A 12,787-nucleotide genomic window follows, 5' to 3' on the forward strand; every position below is an offset into this window, starting at 1 on the left:
GGATATCACGACAAGACCTTTGTTGAGTCTTCAATAACGTTTTGCAGCTTCTGTTTGGGGTATCGTCCGTTAAATTGCTGTTAATAAGTGAAGTCTTCTGAATAGGATTGATTAGAAGAGTCCATTTGAGAGAGATCAGCAACAGATAGCAATGAATAATGGAATATAATCCTTTGGAACTAGACTCTATACATAAATTAAAGTTTCCCTCTAGTCAGCTAATTTTGCATGGTCCTACATTTCTTCCTTTTTCATTCCTTACTCCTCCCCCTCTCCTTTCTAATTTTGTAATTATAATCACACAACATTCCTAAATTGTATTCATATTACTCATCTCGGTGCAGTTGAGAATTTATGATTTAGCACAAACAGGATCTATGGTGTTTAGTGCTAGGATATCTATAGACTCTTGAAAAAACAGTGACAACCCAAAAGCTGATCAGAAAGAAAATGGTCTGATTGAAGAGACAGAGAGGGAAAGGGCTAGTATCCTCAAGTGTGGTTTTGGAGGGCAAATAATCACGTCATTCTTTGGAAAGGTTTCGAGATGCTTACGACTCAGGCAAAAGATTCTCAGGTCCCAGGAGATGATGTAATTGAATTGTGTGTGTGTGTGTGTGTGTGTGTGTGTGTGTGTGTGTGTGTAGGTAGGTAGTTTGCTATTGGTGGTTCATTGCGCACAATTTTTGGACGATTTGTGTTGCGTTACTGAATGGTCTGTATTGCGTAATGTCAGAGCGCTGTGTTGCAGTGAGTGCCATGTGTTGCGTGTTGAGTTGTTCTTATTGATGTGTGTGTGTGTGTGTGTGTGTGTGTGTGTTGCGTGGCTGTGTGGTGTGTGTTTCGTGTTGGCGTGGTGGCGTGGAGAGGTCACTCAGTTGCATGGTGGAGTGGCGTGTGTTGAGCGGCAGTGGGCGGCGGGGCGGCGTGGAGGCGGTGGTCCCCAGCAGGCGGGGCGTCGTCCTCCCGCCACGCGACGACGCCCCCGCACGCCCGCCGCCTCCCGCCACCGCTGCTGCTGACGGCGTCGCGGCTGTGTGTCGTTAATATTGAGGCAGCGTTGCTTAATTGTAAAGGTTCAAACCATTTTCCGCGTCCACGGCTCCGTGATATCGAGAGCTGGCGACCGGATGTGAAAAAAAAGGTAAAATAAAAGTAAGCCTTGTTGGAATTTTAAGTTTGCAATGGTTCAGCTTTAATGCTATTGCTCATGGGCGTCCCGGGCACGCCACCTGTGTCGCACCCCGGCCCGCCGCCCCTGAGTGCTGCTGGAGCGGGAGCGGGGCGGGGTGGGGCGGAGCTGCTCGGGGCGGGGCACGGAGGGCGGCTCGTAAGGAAGTGGAGCTTCCGGTGGTGTCCTCCAAAAAGGACACACACTCCCACGCTGCCGCCCGCCGCCCCGCCACCCACAGCGCCCCTCCACCCAGCCCACCCTCGCCCCGCCCCGCCCTAACCGGCTTGCCCCGCTACCTCCAGCCCGTCCCGCGTCCCGCCCAGCGTGCCCCGCTCTGTCTGGCCTGCCCCGCTCTGCCCAGCTTCAGCTACCCCGCCACACCACGCCCCGCCCCGCCCCATCCTGGACAGCACAACCTTACTTACCATGCCCCGCCCTGCCTGGCCTGCCCTTGCCCTGCTCCGCCCTGTCCGGCCTGCCTCACCACTTACCGTACCCCGTCCCGCTCTGCCTTGCCCGGCCTGTCCAGCATTTACGTTGCCCTTCCCTGCCTGGCCTGCCCCAGCACACACCCAGCCCTGCCTGCTCCAGCACTTACCCTTGCCTGTCCTGTCTACCCCACCATTTACCCTGCTCCGCCCCGCCCTGCCTGGCTTGCCCCAGCACTTGACCTGCTCCACCCTCCCCAAGCACATACCCTGCCCTGCCTGTTTCAGTAATTACCCTGCCCTGCCTTGCCCAACCTAACCCAGCACTTATCCTGCTCCGCCCCGCCCTGGCTAGCCTGCCCCAGCACTTAACCTTGTCCCACCCTGCCCGGCCTGCCTCTGCACTTACCTGTCCTGCCCTGCGTGACTTGCCCCAGCACTTACACTGCGCTGCCCTGCCCGGCCTGCCTCAGCACTTACCTGTCCTAGCCAAGCTGTCCTGCTCCAGCATTTCCACCTTGTCACCTTAGCGAGGATCGGCCTGTCTAGCACAACCCCATCCTACCCCACCTAACCCACATTACCCTGTTTTCCCCGCCCTCCCATGCCCACCAAGCCCCACCCCAGATCTGTGCGGCCTGACCCACACCGCCCTTCCCATCCCGAACTTCAATACACTCATAACTTACTGTCCTGCCCGATCTGCCACTCTCCCCCCCGCCCCTCCCCGTCCCACCCCGCCCCGCGTTACTCAGTTCACCCCGCTGTGCCCCACCTGATCTGGCCTGCTCCGTCCCTGTTGTCACGCTAACGCTGCTTGACCCGCTTTGACCCGGCCCGCCCCGCCCCACCCCGTCGTCCTGGGTCGGTGCCGGCGGGATAGGTGGCTCCCCTCCCCCGCCAGCCCCCGCCCCAGCACGACCCACGTCAGCAGTGGCGCCACGCTGGGCCACGGGAGGCGACGCTGGCACGCAGGACACAAACCGGCGACCCTCACGAGGCCCTCCACGCCTCACCTTGCTCATTACTCCCCGGGCTGTTGTTGTTGTTGTTGTTGTTGTTGTTGTTGTTGTTTTGGCATTGGTGGCAGCGACATGACTTGTATAATGATAGCGACTGTGGTGATGATGATAATCGTGGTGATGACAATGAGAGTAATGATAATATTTTTTTATAATAATAGTTGTAGGTGTAGTAGTAGTAGTAGTAGTAATCGTAAGAGGAGTAGTAGGAGTAGGAGTAGTAGTAGTAGTAGTAGAAGTAATGATCATAATAAAAATACCTGCTATAAAAATAATATCAGGGTTCACTATTTTATCGATTATAGACACGTGCCGACACACACACACACACACACACACACACACACACACACACACACACACACACACACACAGGTGAGTAGGTAAGGCGTATATCTAAGGAGAGGCAGCCAACACCTGTGCGTGTGGGGGGGAGGGTGGACGCCCCCCATGTGGAGGAATGTCCCTGTGAGGTAGGTGGGAAGGGGAGGAGGGGGCAGGGGAGGGGAGGGGAGGAGGGGAGGGGGGAGGGAATGCTAGTTGGGGAGTTGCTTTCAGGGGGGGTTAGAATGATTTAAGGTGGAAGAAGGGGGAGGAGGGAGGGGGTACTAGCTGGGGGAAGGGGTGGAAGGAGGGGGTGCTAGTTGGGGGAAGGGGAGGGAGGGAAGAGAAAGGGCAGGAGGGAGGGGGTGCTGGCCAGGGTAAAGGGAGAGCAAATAGCAAAGGGGGGGGAGGGAGGAGAAGGGGCAGGAGGAAGGGGGTGCTTGCTGGGGTAAGGGGAAAGCAGTTAGCAAATGGGGGGAGGGAGGGAGGAAAAGGGAGCTAATAGAAGGAAAGGATTTTGACGTGTCTTAAGGGGAGGGTGCCTGCAAGGGGGAAGGGGAGAGCAGGGGGTCAGTAAGGTGCTAAGAGGTGGAAAGAGCAAAGTGTAGGTGCTTAAGGGATCTAAGGGGTGCTAAGGGGAGGAGGTGCGAGGGGAAGTGCTAAAAGGAAGGGGTACAGTGCCGAAGAAGGGGTTAAGGAAAAGGAGGGATGGGTAAAAGAAAGGGTTAAGGAGGAAGGAAGGGGGAAGGGCCAAGGAAAGGGTTAAGGAAAGGGGGGATAGGGCAGAAAAAAAGGGTTAAGAAGGGAAGGGGAAGGGAGTACAGTGATGAGGAAAAGGTTAAGGAAGGGGGGAAAGGGCAGAGGAAAGGGTTAAGAAAAGGGGATAGGGGAGAATAAAAGGGTTAAGAAGGGAAGGGGAAAGGAGTACAGTGATGAGGAAAGGGTTAAGGAAGGGGGGGAAAGGGCAGAGGAAAGGGTTAAGGAGCAAAGAAGGGGAAGGGGGATGCAGTGCCGAGAAGGGGTTAAAAAGGGAAGGGGGGGCACAAAGGGAGGTAAGGGGTAAGGGAATGCTGAGGTAAGCGTCAGGGAGAGAAGGAAGGACTAAAAGGGAAGTGTCAGAAGAGATGCCAAAGTAAGGGAAGAAGCTAAGGGAAGGGTGCCAAAGGTAAAGGGAGGTGCCAAAGGAAGGGGAAGCTAAAGGGAGGGATAGTTCCAAAGGGAGGTGCCGAAGGAAGGGGAAGCTAAAGGGAGGGATAGTTCCAAAGGGAGGTACCAAAGGGAATGGGGGTGATAGGGGAAGGGATAGTGACAAAGGGAGGTGCCAGGGGAGGGTAGGTCAAAGGGAGAGGTGTGAGGGAGAGGAGTGCCAACGGAAGGGGAGGTAAAGGAAGGGGGAATCTTAACTTAAGGGGAGAAGAACCTAAGGGGAGGGGGAAGTCAGGGGAAAGGGGAGTGCCAAGGGGTGACAGGGGGTAGAGGGAGTGCCACGGGATATCAAGGGGAAGGGGGGGTAATAAAGGGAGTCAAGGGGGAATGCCAAGGGGGAGGGGAAGGGCCAAGAGGTGCCAGGGGGAAGGAGGAGTGCCAAGGGGTGCCAAGGGGAGGGGGGGGTGCCAGGAGCGTGTGGCAGACCCCCTGATAACACGCACGATAATGATCTGTGGGGCGGGAACGGGGTCATTATTCCCCCGCCCCGCCCCGCCCCGCCCCGACCTGTCATGCTTCACTCCGTCCCTGCCCCGTCTCCTGCCCCGCTCATCCTCGCGTCGCCCCGTCAGCCCCGCCACACATCATTATCCCCATATCGATCAAACTTGCCCCGCCCCGTCCCTTCCACCGCTGCCCCGCCACTCTCTACTCCTCGGTCACCCCTACCTCACCCCCCTCTACAATCCACAGCTCCCCCATGCATCCCCTCCCATCCTCTTCCACCTCTTCCTCATCCCCCACCCCTCCCCTTACATACAGCCCCCGAAGTCACCCAAAAATATACTTCCCCACTATGTCTCTCGTCCACCTCCCCTTCTAACACCCCTACCTCACCCCCCACTACAGTACACAGCTCCCCCATGCTTCCCCTCCCTTCCCATTGCACCTCTTCCTCATTACCCCCTTCCCCTCACTCACTACCCCTCAGATCATCCCCAAAATTTACCTCCCTCTCTGTACCCTTGTCCACCCCTCCCACCCGACCACCCCAATCATGCCTCCACCAGTTCAGACTCACTCCCTTCCCCATGTCACCCCCCTCCCCCTCTACCCGCTGTCCAATTACTTACCTCCCCACTCTGTTCTCTGTCCACCCCATCCACCCTACCACCTCAGTCATATCTTACCCAGTTTAGACCTTCCTTCCCCTTTCCTTTCCATTCCTACTCAGCCCCATTTTACCCCCCTCCTCTACCCCTGTCACACCACCACCTCTACCTTCCCTGTCTTCCTTGTCTCACCTTTCCATGTTCAGTCTATACCCCGCCCTTCATGTCCTACCCTGCCCACCCTCCCATTTTCACCTCTGCCATAAATCGCTCTATATACTACCCCTGCAAAAGACCACAGACTGACCTCCCCTGCCATGTCCTACCCTGCCCACCCTCCATTTTTCACCTCTGCCATAAATCGCTCTATACGCTACCCCTACAAAAGACCCCAGACTGACCTCCCCTGCCATATCCTACCCTGCCCACCCTCCCTTTTTTCACCTCTGCCATAAATCGCTCTATACACTACCTCTGCAAAAGACCCCAGACTGACCTCCCCTGCTCTGTGTCCTGCCCTCTCTCACCCTATCCCACCCTGTCCCATCCCATTTTCCACCCCATGATGACCCTAAATTTGACCCCCTAACCCCACATCGCCCCAAATGACTGACCTCCCCTGCCCCATGCCGTGGCCTCTCACCCCATTCCACCCTGCCTCACCCCACCATGACCCTAAATTTAACCTTCCTAACCCCGCATCGCCCCATAACGCGCCATCACCCCCCACCCCGAGCTGACCTTCCCTACCCCATGCCCATGTCTCCAACCCTCCCATCTCCTTTAATCACCCCTTGATGATCCTAAATTTGACCTCTCCAACCCCACATCGCCCCATAACGCGCCATCATACCCCACCCCCGAGCTGACCTTCCGTACCCCGTTCCCATGTCTCCAACCCTCCATGTCATCCCCTTTAATCACTCCTTGATGATCCTAAATTTGACCTCTCCAACCCCACATCGCCCCGTAACACGCCATCACACCCCAGCCCACCCTGCCCCACCCCGCCCGGCCCCGCCCCGCCTCACCTCCCCCAGGGCCGCCCGTATACCACTATCGCTGCCACTGATAAACTGGGGGATAAGAACTCAGGTGGAGCGGACGCCAGAGACAAGTGTAATGGCGACAATAAATTTAAAAAAATCAATGACTAACGAGGAAGGAGTGTGGCAGGGGGCAGGTGTGGCTCGCGTGCAGGTGTATAGGGGTGTGACTGGGAGGTGTGGCGAGGTGGTCAGTTGGGGAATGTGTGGAGAGGCGTGTGGTAGTTTCGAGGTGTGGAGGAAGAGGAGGTCAAGGAGGAGGTGGTGCTTCGAGGAGGAGGTGAAGAAGGAGGAGGAGGAGGAGGAGGAGTCATGGGTGTACCTCCACCTTAAAGTAATTAAAAGAACTAGCAATCAGAGCGAGTGTTGATACTGGCCCAGTGTGTGTGTGTGTGTGTGTGTGTGTGTGTGTGTGTGTGTGTGTGTGTGTGTGGAGGTAAGGTAAGGTGGAGGAGGGAGGAAATCCGCGATAAGATGTTTAATAAAATGGAGATAGTGTGAGGAAGTGTCTCGCCGGGCCCCTGGAGTGTACCCCCCAAGAGCCCTCACCCCCCCTCACCCCCGCCTCCCCTGGCCACACCCCGGGGAGGAGTGTGTGTGCTTTAACGTGTGTGTGTGTGTACGTGTGTGTGTGTGTGTGTGGCCAGGAGCTGCATATCGTGTGTGTATCCTCTGAAAGTATGATGTGCACTGGCGGAATCAATGGTGTGTGTGTATGTGTGTGTGTGTGTGTGTGTGTGTGTGTGTGTGTGTGTGTGTACGTACGGTCACCATGTGTCGTGTGTACTGGCAAAACTTGTGCTGTGTACGGGTTGCTGTCACGCATGTGCGTATACCAGGGACCTGTTACGTGTACGAACACAATCAATGGTGTGTGTGTGTGTGTGTGTGTGTGTGTGTGTGTGTGTCAGCTCGCGACTACAGGAAGCATTGTTATGTACGTGCATGTATACGTTCGTGACCAGTTATGGACGGGAAGTCTTGTATATATTTATGAATGTATGTATGTATGTATGAGACTTGTTATGTATGTATGTACGAGACTTGTTATGTACGGGAAGCATTGTATGTACGTTTGTGTGTGTGTGTGTGTGTGTGTGTGTGTGTGTGTGTGTGTGTGTGAACGTCTAAAATCCTCTTGCATTCGTGTTGGTGGAATGAAATAATGGCATAAAAAAATAATGATAAGAGAGCATGGGGGCAGAAAAAGAAGAGTGGGAAGAGTAGAGGGAAGAATAAAGTGCGAGGAAAATAGAATAAAAATGTTCGGGGAGTAGAGTGCGAAAAATGCGAAAAAGGTTTAGGCAGGAATGAAAAGTTAGAATGAACCAAAAAGTGGAATGCAAATAAAAAGTGGAATGAAAACGAAAATTAAATGGCAGGCGGCCGAAACAAAACAGAGGGTCGAAAAATGTTGAAGGGAAGTAGAATTGTATAAAAAGGGGCGGTAGAAATGTTAGAAAATGTTAGTTGATGTTTGCAAAAAGCGGTGAAAACGTTATAGGGAAGTAGAAATGTTTACAAAAAAGCAGAGAAAATGTTAAAAAAGAAGAGAAAATGTTAGAGGCGCTTGGAAATGTTGACAAAAGTAGTGAAAATGTTAGAGGGAAATAGAAATGTTTACAAAAAGCGGTGAAAATGTTAGTGGGGAGTAAAAATGTTTAATAAAATGACAATAAACACGGTAAAAAAAAAAATCATGGGAGTTTTAAAATGATGGAAAAACGTAACATCCAAAACTTCGGAACTGTAACTTGATTTAAAAGGAAACTGATACATGTTTTATTTAGCAGCGATATCATTTTAAAGGGATGCGGTGTTTACAAGAGCAGTGGAAACGCCTAACACTTACGCTCCACGGACGGAAGTAATGTTTTAAAGCTCCGTGCAGCGGGTTAAAGAGGCATGAGCAATATTGTTATAAAATGCTGTGAAAATAATTATAAAAGAAGCGAATTGAAAAATATTTAGTTTTCGGAGCAAGGGAAACGTTTTTTTACAGGAATGCAGTGTTTTATATAGCAGGAAAAACGTTCAGAAGGGGAAAAGTGAGAACATTTAGAGACGTAGTGGTTTGTTGAGCAGCAGGAAACGTTCGGAAGAGAAGAAAAAAATGCATTGAAGAAAAGTGGAATGTTTTACAGAGCAGCAAAAACGTTTAGAAGGGAGGTTAAAACTGTATTAGAAAAAAAGTGAGAACATTTAGAGACGGAGTGATTTATTGAGCGACTAACACATTTAGAAGAGAAGCAAAACAAAACAAAACAAAAAATACAAAAAAAAACTGAGCACATTTAAAGGGACGGATATAGTTTAAAGAGCATCAAAATTGTTTAGAAAGAAAGGTAATAAACAGGAGTGCAGAGGTCATCCTCAGACTCTATTTAGTGTTAGTTAGGCCACACTTAGATTATGCTGTCCAGTTTTGGTGCCCACACTACAGAATGGACATCAACTTGCTAGAATCAGTTCAGAGGAGGATGACCAAGATGATTCAGGGGCTGAGGAACCTCCCATATCAAAATAGGCTGAAACATCTAAACTTACATTCACTAGAAAGACGAAGAGGGCGGGGAGATCTGATAGAAGTATTCAAATGGGTCAAGGGTTACAACAAAGGCGATATAAGTAAAGTACTGAGAATTAGCCAGCAGGATAGAACTCGCAGTAATGGATTTAAATTATAAAAGTAGGATTTAGGAGAGATATAGGCAAGCATTGGTTTAGTAATAGGGTGGTGGGGGAATGGAATGGACTCAGCAATCACATAGTTAGTACAGGGACGATAGCTTGTTTTAAGAGTAGACTGGATAGCTACATGGACGAGGACGACAGGTGGCAGTGAGGTGTGGGTGCAGTAAGGTGACAGGGTACTGGTGCGTGCATAGTACCGCCGGTATAACGAGGATCAAGCCTCTACCTGTAACCCCTGAAACTACACCTCACCCATCGTGAGTAGTGGGGGGGATTCTGGAGCTGCCCTGTGTAGGCCACCCGGCCTCTTGCAGTTTCCCTATGTTCTTATGTTCTTATGTAAAAACTCTATTGTAGGGAAGTGAGAACATTTAGGGACGCAGTGGTTTATGAAGCAAGAAAAATGTTTAGAAGAGAAATAAAAACTGCAGTGAAGAAAAAATAGCCTCGTTAATAAAGGGATATAATTATTTAGAAGGGAAGGAAGAATTGTATTTGGGAACAGAAATATCTCGAACGCAAATATCTAAAGAGCAACAAAAAACTTGAGAATGGAAGGAAGAACTATAACAAATAAAGGGGGAAACGTTTTACTGGGATGTAATGGTTTAAAGTGTACCAAAAACGTTTAGAATGGAAGAAAAAACTATAGAGGGAACATTTTACAGGAAGATGATGGTTTAAAAAGAGCACCAAAAAAGCTTGTAATGAAAGAATGAACTAAAGAGAGAACGTTTGGCAGGAATAGAGTGTTTTAAAGAGCAGGAGAACCTTTAGAGGGTCAGGGCAAGGCTAACTATTCTGAAGAGCAGTGCAAACGTTGGGCGAGGCATAATGCTTCACAGAACAGCGCAAATATCTAAAAGGAAAGTAAGAAACGTTTGGAGAGCAGTGCAAACGTTTTAAAGGGAAGTGAGCCATAATGTTTGAACGGGCAGTGGAAACGTTATTAAAAGAGCATAAGGGGCGTCGTCATCATCATCATCAGCAGCAGCAACAGGAGCAGCAGCGTCAGAATTTTAGTGAAGGCGAAGAAGCGTGCGTGTGTGCTGCGTGGGAGTTGCTTCCGAAATGTGGCGTAGTGTGTGTGTGTGTGTGTGTGTGTGTTCTTATTTTTCCACGGGGGCTCTAGGTGTTGCTGTGATCTGTTTAACTGTGTGTGTGTGTGTGTGTGTGTGTGTGTGTGTGTGTGTGTGTGTGTGTGTGTTCTTAGCTATTCACAGGTGTTCTTAAGTGTCGCTGTCATATATTTGTCGGTCTGTGCGTGACTGTCATTTCTATGTGTGTGTGTGTGTGTGTGTGTGTGTGTACGCGGCCCCTCCCTCCCATCCAGAGGACAAAAGTTACATACCTACGCATGTGACTTCGGCCTTGACCCACTCCCTACGGTCTCCAAGGTCACCGCATTCCCTGGCAGTGCACTATTGGCAATACATCTTGTCCCACCTCACCCAGCCCCGCCCCGCCCCGTCCTGGCCCGCGCACCACCCCGCCGCCCGCCTCCCCAGCCCATTCTGTCTCTGTAATCACCCGTTGCGCCGTCCCCTTGTCATTCACCGCCTATTAGTTCGCTCTCTTCCCGTTTTCTTTGGTTTTATCTCTTTTTCTCTCCCGTGTCCCTCTCCCCGTCCTGTCTGTTATTCACACCTTGCTTCTGTCTTATACCTGTCTTTTCTATCGTTTCCCTCTCTCATGTTACTGTCTCCCATTCACCTTATCTACTGTCTCAGTCCGTATCCTGTTCCTTCTCTGTCACTTACCTGTCTTATTCCCTTCTCTCATGTCCCTACACCTGTCCTGTCTACCCTCGCTCCTGTCTATACTGTCCCAATTTCGGGTGCTATCTATTCCTATCCCTCTCTGTTCTATTACCGTCCCTATCCCGTTCTTTACCTGTCTGTTTTGTGTTGCTTATGTCCTTGTCCTTTCTACCGTCATCCCCGTCATCCCTATCCATACCGTCTCAATCCCTGTCCCTTCCTCGTCCTCATCGCGTCCCTCGAGTCTCTTAGCAACATCCATCACTTTCGTTCCCCCTCTCCTCTCCTCTCCTCTCCTTTGCTCTCTCCTCTCCTCGACGCGGCTGCCACTTAAATTAACCCCTTCAGCTTGCTTTCCCTCTAAAGTTTTGTTTACTATCCTGATTACGTCGCCGTCTCGTTTATTCCTCCTTAGGTACCCGTGTTTGCCCTGTGTCCCTACCCTCGTGCCCTCTGACCTGCCTCCCCCCCCTCACATTGTGTTAGGATTGCCCGGGAGGTGTTCAATTCTTAAAGCTCCCTCGGGTCCTTTTGTAACCCTATTGATTGATGCTCGTTTGTTCGTATCTTCCGCGTTCCCGGGCAAAAAGAATCGGAACTCCCTCCCTCTGGCCTTGGATCTCTTTTCGCCGTAGTTTGTTATGATTGGCAACACGGGATTCGGTTTTCCTTCCCAGCAACTTCGATGTTTATGTAACGGTTCTAATTGCTGCTGCGCGATGTATCTTCGCGTTTCCGTATATGATTTATCGGAAGTCTTGTGTATGTGTGTCACTGTGCCTCGGAATCACATCACATATCTCGTCTTTCCACCCAAAACATAAGCTTGACTTTTTCCCTCGTCCCTGGGCATGAAATCACATCACATCTCTCGTCTTTCCACCCAAAACATAAGCTTGACTTTTTCCCTCGTCCCTGTGCCTCGGAATCACATCACATCTCTCGTCTTTCCGCCCAAAACATAAGCTTGACTTTTTCCCTCGTCCCTCTTTTACCTCTTATTTTGACAAGGCTTTCGTAGGAGTTTTGGTTATTTCCAGGGGTACTTTTATGACCCTGGTGGTAGTTTGACCCTTCTACTGTACCATGAACTCTAAAAAAAAACTCATGAGAACGCATTTTACCTCTTTTTTTGTGCCTCAGAAATGGTCAATGTGAGAGTCGGTAGCGTCTAAGAATTCCTACCCCACAGTTGATAAGGCTTTCGTCGAGATTGTGTTAATGTTTCCATGGGCAGGATACCATTCAGAATATCAGCAAGTCCTTTACCTGACCAACTTCTTCCACACGTCCCTTACTAAGACATTTGACAATCCCTTCATCCTCCTGCCTTCAAGATCTCGCCCTGTGCCCACCTCAGCCACATGCCTCCCGTAGGGCCTCTCCGGCAAAGATTAGGGGGCAGGTGGGGGACTCGCGCCCCCTCACTGTGGAAGCCCGAGCCAGCTGGACCAACACTTGTGACTCAGGTGTGTAGGCAGGTGTGTGTATGTGTGTGTGTGTGTGGGAGGGGGGGGGGGCAGAGAGAGAGAGAGAGAGAGAGAGAGAGAGAGAGAGAGAGAGAGAGAGAGAGAGAGAGAGAGAGAGAGAGAACATAAGAACATAAGAACGCAGGAATCTGCAAGAGGCCGGTAGGCCTGTACAAAGCAGCTCCTTTGAACCTAAGCTCCCGTGAATCTAGCCCCACCTAATATCGCTGTCCATGAATTTATCTAATCTATTTTTGAATGTGACATGACCACATGACTGCTCAGCCTATTCCACTCATCCACCACCCTGTTGAATCTGTTGAATCTGAATTTATCCAGTTTAAACCCATTACTACGTGTCCTACCGGGTTCTCTTACCAACATAACCATATGAATATCCCCCTTATTAAAGCCCTTCATCCATTAATAAACCTCGATCATGTCTCCACGCACCCTTCGCCTTTCTAGAGAATGCAAGTTTAACTGTTTGAGTCTTTCCTCGTATGGCAAGTTTCGTAACCCTTGAATCATTTTAGTCTTCCTCCTCTGCACCGATTCTAACATTTTGATATCCATTCTGTAGTAAGGTGACCAGAACTGAACCGCATAATC

The 12,787-nt window shown here is 50.7% G+C and overlaps 1 protein-coding gene across 1 annotated transcript in view; it reads left to right on the top strand.

Annotated features, from left to right (window-relative positions):
- The window catches only part of LOC126995970 (progesterone-induced-blocking factor 1-like), a 79,938-nt gene that overhangs the window by 896 nt on the left and 66,255 nt on the right, over nucleotides 1-12,787 (top strand). The window lies entirely within an intron of this gene.

Source organism: Eriocheir sinensis, chromosome 9, assembly GCF_024679095.1.
Source record: "Eriocheir sinensis breed Jianghai 21 chromosome 9, ASM2467909v1, whole genome shotgun sequence".
Lineage (NCBI taxonomy): Eukaryota > Metazoa > Arthropoda > Malacostraca > Decapoda > Varunidae > Eriocheir > Eriocheir sinensis.